The sequence below is a fragment of the Eutrigla gurnardus genome, assembly GCF_963514095.1.
Source record: "Eutrigla gurnardus genome assembly, chromosome: 14".
NCBI lineage: Eukaryota > Metazoa > Chordata > Actinopteri > Perciformes > Triglidae > Eutrigla > Eutrigla gurnardus.
In genome coordinates this window covers 10,105,851-10,122,396 of record NC_139937.1, presented here as the reverse complement: position 1 = coordinate 10,122,396, position 16,546 = coordinate 10,105,851, and the positions used below count along the sequence as shown (strand labels likewise).

The window sequence follows — 16,546 nt, the reverse complement described above, 5'->3', positions numbered from 1 at the left end:
TAGTATTTTTTTTTTACGAAGAAGATAATTTAATGGACATTGTGTTAAAGAGGAGAGAATTCTGCTGCTTTAAAAAAAATAAACATTCTTATTTTACCTCAATAAAAACGATTCAGTCGGTAAACTGGTTTACTTGACATTACAGACCCGAGGAAAGAGTGACAGGACGGGAAAGCTCGTCTAGTTTTAAAACGGTTCCAAGCTCCTTGGATTACGAGCCTACTTACTAATGTTACGTTTCTTAAATACGGTGACGTCTATTAAAGGTTGACGTTCCTGTGTATAACGTCACGTCACGTGATATCCTGATGGCGGCGCCAGAGTAGGTCAAGGAGTAATCATCATTTGTTGGTGAGGCACGAGTCTTCTATTAGAAACGGCCAGTAAACAACAATCAAATCAAATCAAATGAATGAAAAGACCTACTCTTAACAACATCTGCAAAAGCTGCCCATTAAGGTTCTAGTCAACGTTAATTGTCAAGTTAACGCTACCATTTGGTAACGTTAGACAGGTTAACTTTAAATTACTAGCTTAACATAGCCAATCATTCTTACTTGCTAAGCTAAGGTAAGGTCACCTTCCAATGACACTGCCAAAATATAACTGTTAATTTCTTTCTCAATTGCAGAAGAATACATTAAACAATCTTATTTGAATATGACAAAAGGTTTTGTCATATTAGTTTAGTTACAGTTATTTCTGCTCAGAGGTATAATGTGGCTAGCTAGTTAAGTGTTAACCATTAAAGCATTGTTAGTTTATGTTTTTGAGTTTATGATTACCGGTATGTATGTATATATATTCCTTGGTCTTAGTCGATTGTGTTTTGGGGAGCTTGTCACTTATTATATTCACCACTATCAAAATGTATGTTTCCTATATTCATGGTATTGCCAAATAATTCATAAATGTGCTGTTTTAATCATTTAAAGGCCACAGGAGTCAACAGTGTGTGCTACAAACTCTGCTTTGGCTGCTGAGGAAGCTGCAAACATCAGTGACATGGCTTGTGTAGAGGAACCCAACATATGCATCTTAAAGACTTCTGAGTGTAAGCCCATCAATTCCTTAAGTTACCTCAATAGATGATGTGTTTTTAGTTACAGCTGTGACTGCGGCAATCACCAGTTAGTCTGATCAATTAATAATTACATAATTTCTTTTCTAGAGTTGGATGGTCAGGCTGTTCTTAAATATTACATAAAAATTCCAACCAATAGTTTGAACTTTTAACGTGTCCCATCTTGTAAATTGTTTTCTTTCCTTAAAAGATACCCCTCAATCCAAACCTCCCAGTCTGTAGCAACAGGCAATATAAGCATCATATCATTACAGTTGTTCATATTTTATTATTATATAACTCTGTGCCCTGGAACTGAAACATGTACATGCCTGTAAAAGTGTTTACCAAATGTAATGTGGCTGATCTTTTTTGTGTATGTCATTGCAGTGATGTCTAAGGCTCAGTTGCTGATGTGTGACATAGAGGAAATGCTGGACTGGTGTACATCAACAGGCCCCTCCGACCAGAGATGGTGCAGAAAGGTACGCATAGGGGCAGGGGTGCAATTCCTCAGATGAACCTCATGGGACCATGTGACTGTGACCAAGACCACAGTATTTCAATTTACTCAAGCTTAACTACTGCCTTGAGTACTGCCTTAGGGAGTATTGGTCATGTGGCTTCATGAGGTTTGTGTTTGTGTTCTTTCTTGTTTTTCTGTCTTTGTTCTTCCCCCACTGACGCTGCAGCTCCTATGTTATGGATTGGATTGAGAGGTGTATTTGTTTAAGAGATTTTCATCCTGTCTTTAATGCACATCATACAATAGATAGGGGCTATTTCATTCACTCAATACTGAGGTCAGAAGTGGTCAGGCTACATGAGTTCCATACAGTTGCATAGCAACACAGTTAATTTGCCCACTCAGCTGCAGTGTGAGATGCAAACTGAATTGCCATGAATGTCGTTTTCAGCTGACATACAGTAGAAGCTGCTTAACATTTTTTTTTTACCATTTAATTGTTGCTGTGCACTCGGAGCCGAGCCTCTCAGCTTCTTTTACATGGGTTTCCATCAAAGTGATCAAGGGACAAACAGCTTTAAGCATTAAATCCTTCTGACCTATTTCTTGAAGTAAACCAGAGGGGGCAACAAATAAAACTTTTTCCAAAACCTTTGCCCTATGACGAGAGAAATATCTTTGCTTTAAAGAAATACCTTCAGTTTGTGGTGTTCTGATTTAGGAGCTTTTTCTTTCAGTCAGTTGATTTACAGCAGCCTTCAAAGCTGCGTCAATTTCATCCATGCTTATTGCCGTGCTTCTTTGAATTCTGGCTGTGGCCCAGTTAGATGACGTTCCAAACCTCAGTCCCACCTACAAAGGCACTAATTGGCTCAGCTGTTTCTCCAACTGGAAAAACAGCCATTCTTGAAAGCTTTTTGAATCTCAAAAAAACGTTAGATGTAGTTACGTATTCAGAGGTCTGGAAACAAGCTAGCAAAACAGTTATGTAGTGAGGACTGCTCATAAATACTCCTTTCTATTAGAAAGAAATCAAGCACACACAAACACACACACACACACACACACACACACACACACACACACACACACACACACACACACATCATTGTGTGTACTGGACATATTGCACAGGGCAGTTTTAACCAATGCATGTACAAATGGCCTTGTCATTATTTAATGTGCTCAGGCATAATGTGCACAGTGTTACTTAGCATGCGTGGTGTTGTTGTTGTTGTTGTGACAGATTCAGCAGGACTGTCATGTCAGCATTGAGGAGGACGGTGAGACCTTGATCATAGGGGGCTTCAGGTTTGAGAGTGCGGCCAGCAGGGAAGACCTGAGGAGGCTGAGCTCACAGACTGGTGGAGCAGTACCCCACTTGAGTGATGGCTACCTTAGTGGTTTGATCACACAAAGTCAACAAGGTCAGGCGACCGGAAGAGGGAACGATGGCGGACAGAGAGCCAACAAATGACATGATTTAAAGTGACGTGAGAAAGGCTAACAATTGGCATATGTAGGTCCAGAGAGACAAAGCAGTATGACACCACGTCATACAGAGAATAAAGACCATTTTACTTTTCAAGTTGTTCACACAAGACATTATGAGTTATTTCAATTGTTGCTTGTTTCAGAGATCATACTACTTTGACATTTTTGAATTGCCTTATTTGGCGCAATGTTTAAGTTGTCAGAATATGGATATGACGTTGACTTGGAGTGTTGTATTTATGACATTGCTACAGTATCGGAATATCACAAGTTAAAGTTAGAATGCCATTGTTCAGCCATGGTGATGTCTTTGCATTAGTTATTTCACTGTGTTATACTTGGGGATCTGAATGTCTCGAAGGCATCTTATAATTGAATAACCTGAAGTCAAGACCTTTTAAAGGTCATGAATAAAGTTCACTGAGGTGGAGGATTATGACAGTACAGTGACTCAGTCTTAAATATGTCGCTCTTCTTCCTTTTGATGGTGAAACTGGTATTATAAAAAGCCTTTTGCATGGATTAAAACTGTATGCATTACATTGTAGCAGCCATTCACAGTATTTGATGATACATGCCATATTCTAAAAATCAGGCAAATAAAAGATACTTGGTCAAATTAGTTTTTACTCACACTTTTGACATGATTTGTTTTAAATCATAACAATATTATCTCATAAGTTTCAATTGCAGTCTGCAGCAGAAATGAAATTATAGGAAATGGCCATCTTATAAACGTTGACCCGACTGTGTCAAGGGAAGCTAGATGCAGTATCAATACATCACCAATGTGCTCGTCTGCCCTTTATTACCTTGGAAATCCTGTGCTGCTGTAGCCAGCCATTAGAATCACAGATCACACGTGTGTTGCTTTAGCTTTGGCACCATTCGATTGTTGACAAAGACTTAAATATGAAAATTCGGTGACCAAAATATTATATAAATCTCTTAGTCGGTGAAACCATGACATAAAAACGAATCAGTCTTGCCTCACCATGTAATGTCCTTTTGTGAAGTCAGAAAGTAGGCTGCCTGGTTCTAAAATGAACAAACGCGATCTGCCAGTAGATTAACAAGTGTCAGAGCATCAATGTATCTAATTAACAAACTCCCAATTAGAGTGTCTTCTGAACGATTAAACCCAGAAGTTTATCAAGCATTAACATACTAAACAGACCGACATAATATTATGCAAATAAGGTCATTATTATGCATGTGCTAGTTCAGTGCCTAAATTAAGTGCTTGTTTGGAGCACTCGGGATGTGTTTGCAAGCATGAGCTCTATGACAACATATTACAGAAATAATGGTCAATTGAAAAATCTAATTCATTTTCCATTTGGCTGTAAGCTATAGTAGTTATTAGAACACAAAGACAGCTTGAATCATATTAACCATTCAAAGCTATAGCAAGAAATCGCCTTACATTTACAGGAATAGGGAAAAGGCTTAATAATTAATTGTTTGGACTTATGCACACACACAAACCCTCTATACACACACACACACACACCCTCTATAAACACACAGACACACACATCATCATCATCATGTAATCAGGCCAAGTGTTTGTACCAAATTGGTAGAAAAACATCCAGCAGATGCTGAATTAATAATGACAGAAGTTGCAGATTGACTGTTGATTGTCATGTTTTTGTATTAAAGTGCTGCAGGAATTATTTATGCTACAGCCCATGTAATCAGATGTTGATGGGAAAGACTGGACCAGGAAAACAAGAGTGCTTGCTGTTCTTGGGAAATGATTTGTCAGTCCCTTAGGTCTTTATCATTTTTGACAATTTTAGTACTTTGACCCTTTTTCAAACGGAGACGTGTAAGGTCACCTCATCATAACAGCTTATAAGAAATTGGCACTGCTGTATTTGGGTGGCACCTTTTGGTTTATGATTGCAGTTGTGGCTTGTTTGGGCGATCATCTTGATCCTCTCAACATAAACATCTGCTGTCCATAAATCTGCATCGACTGATCCGAGAGCAACAGCAAGCACGCTATGATAATTTTCGACCAGAAGGGGATGCTGTTTCTTTGTTATATCACTCAGTCCTTGCACCTGGGCATTAGGCACTCAAGTCTTTATAATAGATGACAAAGAGACATTCATAGGCATATAAAATCCATTCTAAAGGAGTAGACTGGTAGAAGGTTGTGCTCTTACTCGTTGTCTTTTACAACCAAAATGTTGAGTTAGAACATTATGAAATTAGGGAGTACATGCAGAATATACTCACCTGTTATTAATCAGCAGTGAGACATGCATGTGCAGGTGCGGGCTCACAGTATACCCTCTATCATCCCTCCCTCTGCAATATAACACCCCATCAACTGCAACTGCATGACTGCATTAAAAGTGAGGATCAGTGATACCAGCAGTACGGTCATATATCACACTGCTGTCTCAGAGTTGTTTCACACTGCTGAGCTAAACTGCGCCAACGCAAATTACACCGACAGTAGACATAACTCCAGTATTTCTTTCCCTGCGTTCCAAAACACTGGGGATGTTTGACAGCCTTGGATTGCCGCGATGTGGTGAAGCCGTATCGCCTATCAATTGTGTGTCAAGCAGCACCGGGAGGCATGGTGTCGTGACGTTTTGTCGGAGTAGGGTGTTTTTCTTTCGGGCCTGGATTTTGACAAACACACTCTGAGAAAATGCGAGAGTAAACACGGCATCCCACACTGTAAGCTCTGTGCTTTGTGCAAAGAGGGTTAGCCTCGGAGCGCCATTGCATGTAGAGTTCGCTGGCCCCCCATTGGTCGGAGCGTTGTTGGCAACCCACGGGGTGTTTTCATGTTGTGCTTCCAAACTGTTCTGAGTCAAAGTGCACTCGCCTGCTTACTGATTCATTACGGACCCTGAAACTGTGCCATGTAATCAAGAACTGGCCTTCTTTAGACAGCCCAGAGGTCAGCCACATCCAAGGCCCCTGTATATGTGTTGGTACAGCGGAGGGCATCCCTGGAGACTGAGTGAGCGTAGCTGCAGCAGGGCATCCAAGGCCCTTCCTTTTGTTTTTGCTGAGCCAATTAGAGCGAGATAGCATCTGCTATAAAAGGAGAACAATGGCTTGTTCGTTGCGTGTTTGAGTCCACGGGTAGAAGTATACTGTATGTGTGTGTGTGTGTGTGAATACCCATGAAGTTTGTGTTTGTCTGTAGGCTAGTTAGTAATTATGCGTATGTGTGTTTTTGTAGCTACAGTATATGGGCATGTGGAGTATGTGTGTTGAATAGTAATAAGAAGAGAGGAGTGTTACATACAGCAGAGGAGAGGACACAAGAAATCAACTGCCTACAAAGTATGACAGACAGCATATGGCTTCATCTGATGTGATTCAGTTAAGCACACCCCGAAACCCCCCACCCCCCACCCCACACACACACACACACACACACTCACAAACGGCAAATCTCCAGAGAGGCAAAAACAAATGAGGAAGACTTCCTGCATTTATGCGCCGAGGCACATACAATGTTTGTAATTAAAAAGTCACCGCTGTATAGCGACAGTCTCGCTCATGCACAGTTAGTTTACGTCGTCGCTCCGACTTCTGTGAAACTTTCTGACGGGAAGTGTGGTGATGATTTCACAGTAGGCCATGGCACTCCATCTCTCCAAAGGACCTGAAGGTCATTAACCCCTACCTGCTGCTGTGTCGAGCCGCGCATCCGTCTGATGACTCATCTTTTTCAAGCTCAGGAGTCAAGAGAGAGAGGTGTGTGCGCGTGTGTGTGTGTGTGTGTGTGCATGCATGCGTGTGTGTGTGTGTGTGTGTGTGTGTGTGCGCGTGTGTGTGTGTGTGTGTGCATGCATGTGTGTGTGTGTGTGTGTGTGTGTGTGTGTGTGTGTGTGTGTGTGTGTGTGTGTGTGTGTGTGCGTGCATGCGTGCATGTTTAGCAGAGCTAGCTAGCACCCCTGGCTTGGCCAGCCGGCTCCACCATATGGCCACATTTATCATGTATCTCTCTATTCATTAAGACTGCCCTTGCTGGCTGCAGAAGCACTGCTGGGGGTCTCAACCTCTCCTCATGAACGACTGACTGCCGCCCACTCTAATTTTGGGTGTGAATGATGCAAAACTATATGTGGCCGACGAACACCACGAACCAAAGGTTATTCTGCTTCGCAGGAGACCCCATTTTGCATCGGAGGGAAGCGTTAAATGATAATAACTATAATGCAGTAGTTTAATGCCCATTTATTAGTTGTTTAGAGCGCTATGACCAATTGTCTGTGGAGAGCCTCCCAGTGTGTGGTTCTCCCACACAGTGTGACTTAATAAGCAACGTAATAACGGCTTATCAGTATGATCTGACCCGTTGCTTTACTGCACTCACTAAATGCAATAGTTTGGGTAAAATGCTGTTTCTGCTATATTTTTACAAAGCTGCTAGAGCTCAGTGATTAGGAGCTCATAATGCTTATGTGTTACATGTTATACACGTTACACTTACAATCACATACATCAGCTCATTGTCTTGCTTGGTGACGTTTTGGTTAAGAAAAGTCTTTTTCAACACTTATCTTCTATACACATAATTCTCCAAGGAGTCAAAATTATTATTTTATGCCAGAAACGATGATGGAAGATCAACATTGATTGCTAAACAGCACGGCAGGACAGACACGTTTTGATGCCCCAAGTTTCACTTTGTGAGCAATGCAACAAGAGCTTTAAAATATAACATTTCTTGTTACATAAAAAGGGAAGAAATGTACGTTTTAGAAGTGATGTATTAATGGAAGGCTTCCTGCATCAGCTACAAATGGTGCTGTGATTAACATATCTGTCTTCTTCCTGAGCTAACTGTGGCAGTGCAAAAATAATTACCTGAGCGGGGGATCTTTTGATCTGCTCTCTGCAGAGTGTCAGACTGTATTTACACGAACCGCACATCGTCTTTGACTTTCTGATCTTGGTTGTGTTCATTTTGTGAGAATTTGTAATTCTACGCCCTCAGATTAAAGACAGAGAAGTAAAATAGGAACGACAGTGATATCCCACAGTCTTTACCATGTGAACCAGAGAACAGAAAGCACATTTCTCACCTAACCAATAAATGAACTGGAATGTTCCTCCGTCGGTGGTGTGTGCTGTTGCCTGGAGAGGAAATAGAAGCACTGTTTGAGCAGTCATTTCTTTTCGGCCTCTCTTGCTTTGTTTATTTGTTTTCCTATTTTCTTTTTTTTCTTTTGTCAGGGTTGATAACTTCATATGTATCCTCATATAGCTTTTGTCTCCCCCCCCCCTTTTTAAAAACTTGGTTATGCAGAGTTTTGTGTCTCTCAATATGCACCGGACAAAACATGGTGAGCACAAACCTACCACTGATTTTATATTTACATGTATCAGACAGTGGCATAAAGGATTGTTATGGGCGTATGGTTGAACAATTGTTTTGGCAAATTTCTTTCTGGTTTCTTATGATAGAGGGAATTCTGGGGCATAGCATTTCAAACATGAGAGACTTCGCTCAATGGGAAAAGTTGAGGAGATATGCGAGGAGTCTGGCAGCGATACCCCCGTCGTGACATCACTTTTACAAATAATCGTACCATGAGCTGTGCAGGAATATCTGCTGCAATGGAGTCCAGACAGTGCTGGTGCTGAAGAATGGAGGAACATTAAGCCTGGCTTAAGATCTTAGATGGATGTGATCTGGAGTGGGACTTGTGATGAGCTCATTGGACAGCTGGCTCTAATGAAAGCAGGAGGTGGAGGGGTGGAGGTGGGTTACATCTGTGACGGCTGAAAGCAGTATAGGAGAACGGATTTTCACCTCCATGAAATGATTGGCTAATGAGGTTGTTGCATTACCTGATTGGTTTAAGTGAATCAGCAAGGAAAGGAAATGATTAATCAAACTCTGTAGTGCACTATATTCACTCTCTGACGGTTCTACTTGGTATCGAAAAACTTGACAAACCGGTGCCACATTTAGTTGTTGTCCTCACAAATGTTTCAATATCAGAAATGTTTCAAAATGAAATGGCTGTTTCACATGTTTACATAAAAAACAAACAATTAAAAGAGTAATGAGCTTTAGTCATTTATAGAAAGATAGTTGGTCTACTTATTGGGCTATGGGGTTTTTGTTTACAAGTATGTGGTATCGGTATCACGTTCACGGTATATTGGAATCGGTAAGCAACACAATGTATCACGTTCACGGTACCTATATCGGTAAGCAACACAATGGCGGGTTTTGGATATTAGATTTGCGATTTCTAATTGGTTATACACAGATCTGAACATACAATGCAGGGGGAATAACTTCCTGGTTCTGTTCAGCGTGGTGATGCGTTCCACTCGCCGTCTTCTTTGATATTAAGTTGGCGACTAAAGCTTGTGCCGGGACTGTGAGGCCGGCTGTTGTTTTGGTCCGTCCCTGTCGAGCATCAAAACATTAAACGGCAAGCATGACTTAACTGCCCGGAGAAAATCACACACTGTTGTTGTGCCTGTCATTGTTATCTCAGGAAGCAGTCTTTGCATTCCTCTCCCATTCTGTGTAGCACACTTGATTTTCTCTCATCCTGCCTGTCCGTCTTCCTCTGTCTCTCCTTGACGGTTTGACAGTATGACAGTGAGGAGGAGACGTCTCCAGTCTTGTGGGGGGGATGTCAGCAGGAGTGAGATGTCTGTCTTGGCTCCGCTGATTGCTCTGTGTGTGGGATTGTGTCCGTGCTTGTGTGAATGTGATGCTTGTGCGCGGATACTTTGGGGATGCTTATGTGCTGAATATTGAATATGTTTTGTTACTTTTGTGTGCATCTTTGCACGGTTACTGTTGATTTGGTTTCATTTTGTAGTATATAACAGAAAGCATCACAGGAGGAAGTACTTATCATTTTAGCAGGTTATAAAGATGTAGATTAAACAGGTCTCACCAAAGTGTTATTTCTTCCTGTTTCTCTGAAACTCTTTTTTTGTCCTGATTGAAGCTACTTTATGAACAATTATGATATTTTTTCTTGTTGCAGCCTTTCATGTTTATGAGGCAAAATCCCTCTTAGGAGACAGCACTGACTGAAAACGAGACCTTGTTTTTCAACATTGTCTAAGAGACAACATCCATTCAGCTGTAGATTAGGGTCAAACATTTCATACGCAAACACTTACGTTCTTAAATTCCTTATTTAAGAGCATTTTAACACTGCTTATTATTCCTAAATACTATTTAATGCTAGTCGCTCGCTGTGCAGTTTCTTCCTTTAGTGCTTTGAACCTTCATTTTGCCTGCTAATATTAATAACTGCACATTGCTGCGGATTGTTTTGTAGATATCTGAGGCTTGAGCATTAGTGAAAGATTAAATTAATACACAAGAATCTTGTCTTGTGTTAATTCTATGCTCAACAGCTATTTGAGTTTTGTTCTCCTTACAGACAGTACATGCAATGGGATTGTTGTGGTTTTTCTGTTTTGTTCAACCAGTAGTACAAAAATCATCTCTCAGCAAACATTCACATGCACCAAATATTCCAGTTTTTGTCCTTCATAACGCTTAAAAGTAGGTGTGTTTTTCTTTCTGACCAGCAATGTGAGCTTTTCTGTTGGGCATAAATCTTGTATACTTCAGCTTTGTAAACGGTTGGCTATAGAACGCACAGAGCTGTGCAGACAAGAGGCGGTGTGTCACAAAGTGCCGTAAAACCCCCATTTGAGACACATATTCCAAATGTGCAGTGTATAAGTCTTAGGAATGCTCCTAAAACCAGAGTAATATCGTCATATCCATGTCCCAACTGTAAAATGCTCCATTCGAAATAAGGCCTACTTCAGAATATCCAAACGGAATATGATGTTTACATGACCCACATCAACTTCACAATCTTTTCACATTCAATAATAGTGGAATATGAGTGTACATGTCAATGTAGTGAAAGCAGTTGACTGCTGTATACGCCAACTATACAAATATTTAGTGGCTTATGACCTTCGTAGCCAGTAGACTTTAGTTTCTGGAGTCACAACAGCGGGCTGACGGCAGCACAGAGCAGCTAGTCTTTGTCTTTTCTTTAAGAAGGATGTGAGAGGAGAAACCTAGTATAGCAGAGCAGAGCAGCTTGTAGAGCTCTATTGTTATAAGGCAGCCGTCATATCCTCATCTTTGGCTTGGACCCTTTTTTATCTTAAGGTCATCATTTTTATTAGTGAGCCAACTGCACGTTATGTTGCACAGCTGTTTATGCTCAGCTGTCCCACTACTGGCTTTGATTATAATATTGGTTAAGAAGAAATTAACCAAACAGTCATACAGCTTTCATGAGGACGTAAAAATAAAAGTGCAGTCAGAAAACAGTGTAAGTAACCCAACAGAGTAACTGCCATTAAGTGAATATACCGTATTTGCAAATAAATTGCTGATTTTCAGTGCAAAAAGCCGTTACATTTCCACTGTGCTGTATTTTCTCCTCCTGCATACGAGCCCTCCAGAGGAACCAGCGCATTGAGAGGATGTGTGGACACAGATAAGGATGAGAACGACACCCATGACCTTGGCACAGTATTAATGAAAGACACATACAACCTTTTACGACAAAAGAGGCCCTTAGTACCGCGGGGAGGGAAAACCCGATGAGGGTGGTGTCTGTATTCTGAAAATGATTAACTAATCAGGTTTTATGTGTGTGTGATTGTGTGTGACTGTGAGTTTTCAAGCGCAGTGGAATTTCCCTGATCCTTGTATTTCTATCAGTGGAATTACCCCTCAGGACACCTGATGCTTTACAGCACGCCTAACACACACACACACACACACACACACACACACACACACACACACACACACACACACACACACTGAGAGTCTCATCAAAGTGACAGAGAATTATGTGTCTGCTTGTGTCTCTTTGGTCAGGGCCTTGTTGTTGGGTCACAGACATGCCCCTGTAAGCCAGACTCATATGACATCCCACACTAATATGAAGCCATAACAAAAAGGAGGACCTGCTGTCATGCTTTTAACATCTACGTCTTTATCAGAAGCCGTTCTGTCTCTCAGTGTTTTAGAGAATATAAACCCATCCATCCGACCATCGTCTACAGCTTATCGGGGGGTGGAGCCGATCAGCTTTGTGTCAATACGCGTGGTGGGGTGTAATATATGTTCTCCTTAAAATTCCTACTGTGAACACACAGAACTCCCCATATATTATTATGCTGATTCTATGCCATTAAATGCCTGCAGGCACTTCAGTGTTTGAGCACGTTTTCTATATGGGGCCCTAATCAAAGCCAGCTTCAGCTGTCATGCCGGCACCCACACACAGAGACTGTGGACTGGAGTATGATGTTATTTTCCAGGCTGAGCTAATTGTCTCTGGGGCTCAGCTCTCTCTCTCTCTCTCTCTCTCTCTCTCCCTCCCCTGTCTCTGGTTGCAGTTGGACTTTGCTCTGCTACACAATGCAGCCGCGGGTCCCTGGGAAGGCTCTAATGAAGAGTTATGAGAAGCTGGATGCCACTTGGCTGGGGATGGAGGGATGGAGGGGCAGAGATAGAAGATGGGAGTGAAGCAGAGGAGAGTGAAGAGTGAAGCAAGACGGGGGAGGGAAAAGAAGGGAGAGAGCATGCAGTGAGGCAGAAAGATGGATGGAAGTAAAGGAAGCATGAAAGGCTATGGGAAGAGAGACCCAACACCCTTGGAAGGCCCTGCAGGCCAGAAGTATGTTACTGCAGCACACTGCAGTTACTGCCTTACTGACTTTCTGTGTGATGTGCCTTGTCAATAGGAGGAGACTTTACTTCTGTGCATGATTGTGATGAAAATTCAGATGTTACACACCCACATTTTTACATTGTCATCAGGGGAGATGGTTGGTGCTCTGTAAACCAGAACATTACTGCAGCATTTGCAATTTGATGTAACATTTGGGGCTTAAGCCGGCTGGCCAGCATTACAGTTTTACTGTCCTCAGGAGTGCGAGCATGAATTACCTTCTGATCGTACAAGTTGGGTGTTTATGTAGCCTCTCCCTCAAGGCCTGCCTGCAACCATTCTGCCCCTCTCTCTCTTTCTCTGTCTGATAAATATCCTCTTGTTCCATCATGGGGTTTTCTGAAAAACAAATGCAAGATTTAAAAAGCAATTCTTAGGATTTGTTCAGTGTTGAGCCATTTAATGCACAACATGTGCCTGCATATTGTAGGCACATGTTGTGCATGTTATATCCACAGTTTGTGTTTTTTCTTCTTTTACTAGATAACTTTTTTTTCCTCTTATTTTGATAAGCACCGTCAAAAATCAAACTGCTTTCGTTTTTGAATTGATGTGTTTCAATCCCCAATAGTTCTAAAGAATGCATTCATGGTATATTTCATGCGTATTGTCATCATATCTTGGTCATTAAATTTCTATAAGCAGGGTCTAAAAGGTGAGGCATCATAAATATGGAACTGTCTTAGTATAGTTGATTGCAACATGTCTCTAAAATCGAGCAAAGAAAATCATGCCAAATTAAATGTAAGCCTTGTAAAACCTGCTGCCTCTTCCTGGTTCTGATACTCACACACACACACACACACACACACACACACACACACACACACACACACACACACACACACACATATATATATATATAGTCTGATCAGTATTTTAATAATAGCGATTGCAACATTGCTTTTTCCATATCACAGCCAAACACATGAGGACTTTAGTCTATTGGAGGACATTTTCATAGTTTTTTGCTGACGTAACAAAACAAAAAAACCAAATTCTTTCCCTATGGTTAGAGCATCCCTCCTATATGGATGACAGAATATTTTCACCCATTTTGATTTGAGAAGGGGTTCACCGGGTCATGCCTTTGGGGGGTAGAGGAGAGTCATTCTGTCGCTTTTCAGGGAGAATCCTTTCTTTGACTTCCCGTCTTCCCTCTGCCTTCACTCGAGTCTAAATGTCAGCCAGCCTGAGAGAGAGAGAGAGAGAGAGAGAGGGAGGGGAGAGGGGAGAGAGAGAGAGAGAGAAGAGGGGAGAGAGAGAGAGAAGAGGGGAGAGAGAGAGAGAGAGAGAGAGAGAGAGAGAGAGAGAGAGAGAGAGAGAGAGAGAGAGAGAGAGAGAGAGAGAGAGAGAGAGAGAGAGAGAGAGAGAGAGAGAGAGAGAGAGGGGAGGTCTGCAGTCTGCCGGGAGAAAAGCCATTGAAAGCATACATGATGACACCCCCTTCCCATTCAGTCTGATGAGCTATTGAAAAGCAAGATGACATTTTGCAATAATACACGATATAGCTCCGGAGTTTAGTGAGATGAAACATTATTCATAAATATGTGATGCCTGGCATTTATTGATGTTTGTGGCTAGATTTGCTGTCAAATCCTTCTCGGTTTCAGTTTTTATTTGTGAGGAAATATGCGGCACCTCGACAAAGCTGATGAACCGTGACAGTGAGCTGTTATGATCAGCTGTAAAACCACGTTGTTTAGCCCGGAGAATGTAAAGAGCCACAGTGAATAATATGACGGGATTTATACTGCACATCCTGCATAATTATGAAAAACGATCTACTTCACGTGATGTGTGTGTGTGTGTGTGTGTGTGTGTGAGCACACTCTTGTAATTGTTGAGGTTACGGAGCAGAATTGAGTTCAGGCTTCAGCTTTGTGCCCTAGTTACAGTGGAGATTCTGCTACATCAGCCTGCACATGAGACTGCAACATCGGGTTTTAGGTGATGATGAAAAAGAAAGTGATTTAGTGTCCCAGGAGAGAGTGTTTGAAAACTTGCATCAACTCGCGAAACTGCATCTTGTACCCACTGCGTAGAAGTGTGTGTGTGTGTGTGTGTGTGTGTGTGTGTGTGTGTGTGTGTGTGTGTGTGTGTGTGTGTGTGTGTGTGTGTGTGTGTGTGTGTGTGTGTGTGTGTGTGTGTGTGTGTGTGTGTGTGTGTGTGTGTTACACGGCACACTTCAGGTGGAACGCTAACAATGCAGTGATTGGGGAAATCAGACGTCTGGCTGTTTGGGAACGGGAGGCAAGATCATGCTATTATACCCGTCTCCTCTCCTCGTCGGCCTCCCTCCGTTTTTACCCTTTTCACCTCCCTCTCCGTGTCGTCCTCTTCTATCATTCCCCCCTCTGCCAGAAGAGGAATGCATGTTACTCCCTTTTATGTCCCCAATTTGGCGTGAAGTGCCCATGAAGGGGAGCAGATTAGAGGCATTCTCGTCCAGATAATTTCAACAGCTGCAGCGATGGCGGCGCTGCCGACATCTGAAGCCTCTTGTCTCCTGAGAGACACTGTTGGTTGAATTTCTGTCGCTTCAGATCAGCCCAGCTGGAGAAACACTAAACAGGCACATTTTATTCGCTGCGGGCCCCCACGGATGTTCTGGCTACACAATGCTTGAGCTGTAGTATCAACGAAGTATTGACTATTGCATTCAGAGGAGGAGAGACGGCACCGAGAGGGTTTGACTTATATTTGACAGAAAAGGGAAAGGGGAGAGCTGTTTGAAGAGAGCAAACAGGCTGTTGGTTTGGATCATCTAAGTGTGTTTTTTAGTGAAAGTCTGTGGGTTTAAAACCCTGTAGGTTCAAGTGGAAAAACAGAAAACCCATTAATGTTGTCATCTTAACAGACTTCCAGGCGGGCTTGTGTGAGTGTTGAAATTCAGGCTTGTAATGGCCATGTTTAATGTTATAAATACGCTTATTCACTTAATTCATGCATCTGGAACCCTCAGAGGTTAATTTAGCTTAGCATAAATCCCGGAAACAGGTAGGTTCGGTTCTGTCCAAAGGTAACAAAATCATCCCATCTAAAGCTCACTAAGTAATGTGTTATATATTGGTTTTTCTAATCCATACAAAACCCAAAATGTAAATCACATTTTTGAGGAGCTGAGGTTATGGACTTTTTCTTGGTCTTACCTTCTTGGAGTCTCCGTTGGTTGCCTGGCAACTGGTCTAGCTAAGTTGTAAAGTAAGCAGCTGCATATTTAGCGTACAGACATGCGAATGTATCCATCTTTTAATTCACATCTCGGCAAGAAAGCAAACAAGCGCATTCCTCTTTATATTTGGCAAATCTAACGTCCTGTGGGACCTTTTTTGCACCACTATTGTTTGCACAAGAAATGTACACACTTTTTGGGGGGAAACATCTTTGGTTTCTGCAGACAGTAAATGATCAAAAATAACATTCTTTTGTCGTTCCAGCTCTGTGAGCATTGAACTCAGTTACAGGGCGTGAGCCAGCGTCATTGGCAGATCTGCTGAACTGCCTGTGTGCTGTGTTTGTGTTGGGTGGGTATTGATTTTGTGTTTGTCCTGGTAAATACTGTATTTTGGAACCCAGTGCCTCACTGAAATTTGGACAGAGTTGTTGGATGGTAACAGAGGAGAGGGAACGACACACATGGGAGGGAGGGAAAAGAGTGCATGGAGCAACAGTGATATAGCATGATGAAAACTGTGAGCTTGAGGACAAAGGGAAGAGAAGAAAGGCGGATAAGACAACAGTAAAACAATAGAAAGTAGTAAAGGAAGTGGTAAA

General features: G+C 41.9%; 1 long non-coding RNA gene across 1 annotated transcript; it reads left to right on the top strand.

Moving 5' to 3' along the window:
* The first annotated feature begins 934 nt into the window (after positions 1-934).
* Positions 935-2,953, top strand: LOC311024452. Its single transcript, XR_014598305.1, has 3 exons — positions 935-1,054; positions 1,454-1,548; positions 2,776-2,953. It is a non-coding gene; the product is annotated as an uncharacterized lncRNA (long non-coding RNA).
* Positions 2,954-16,546: the final 13,593 nt, after the last annotated feature.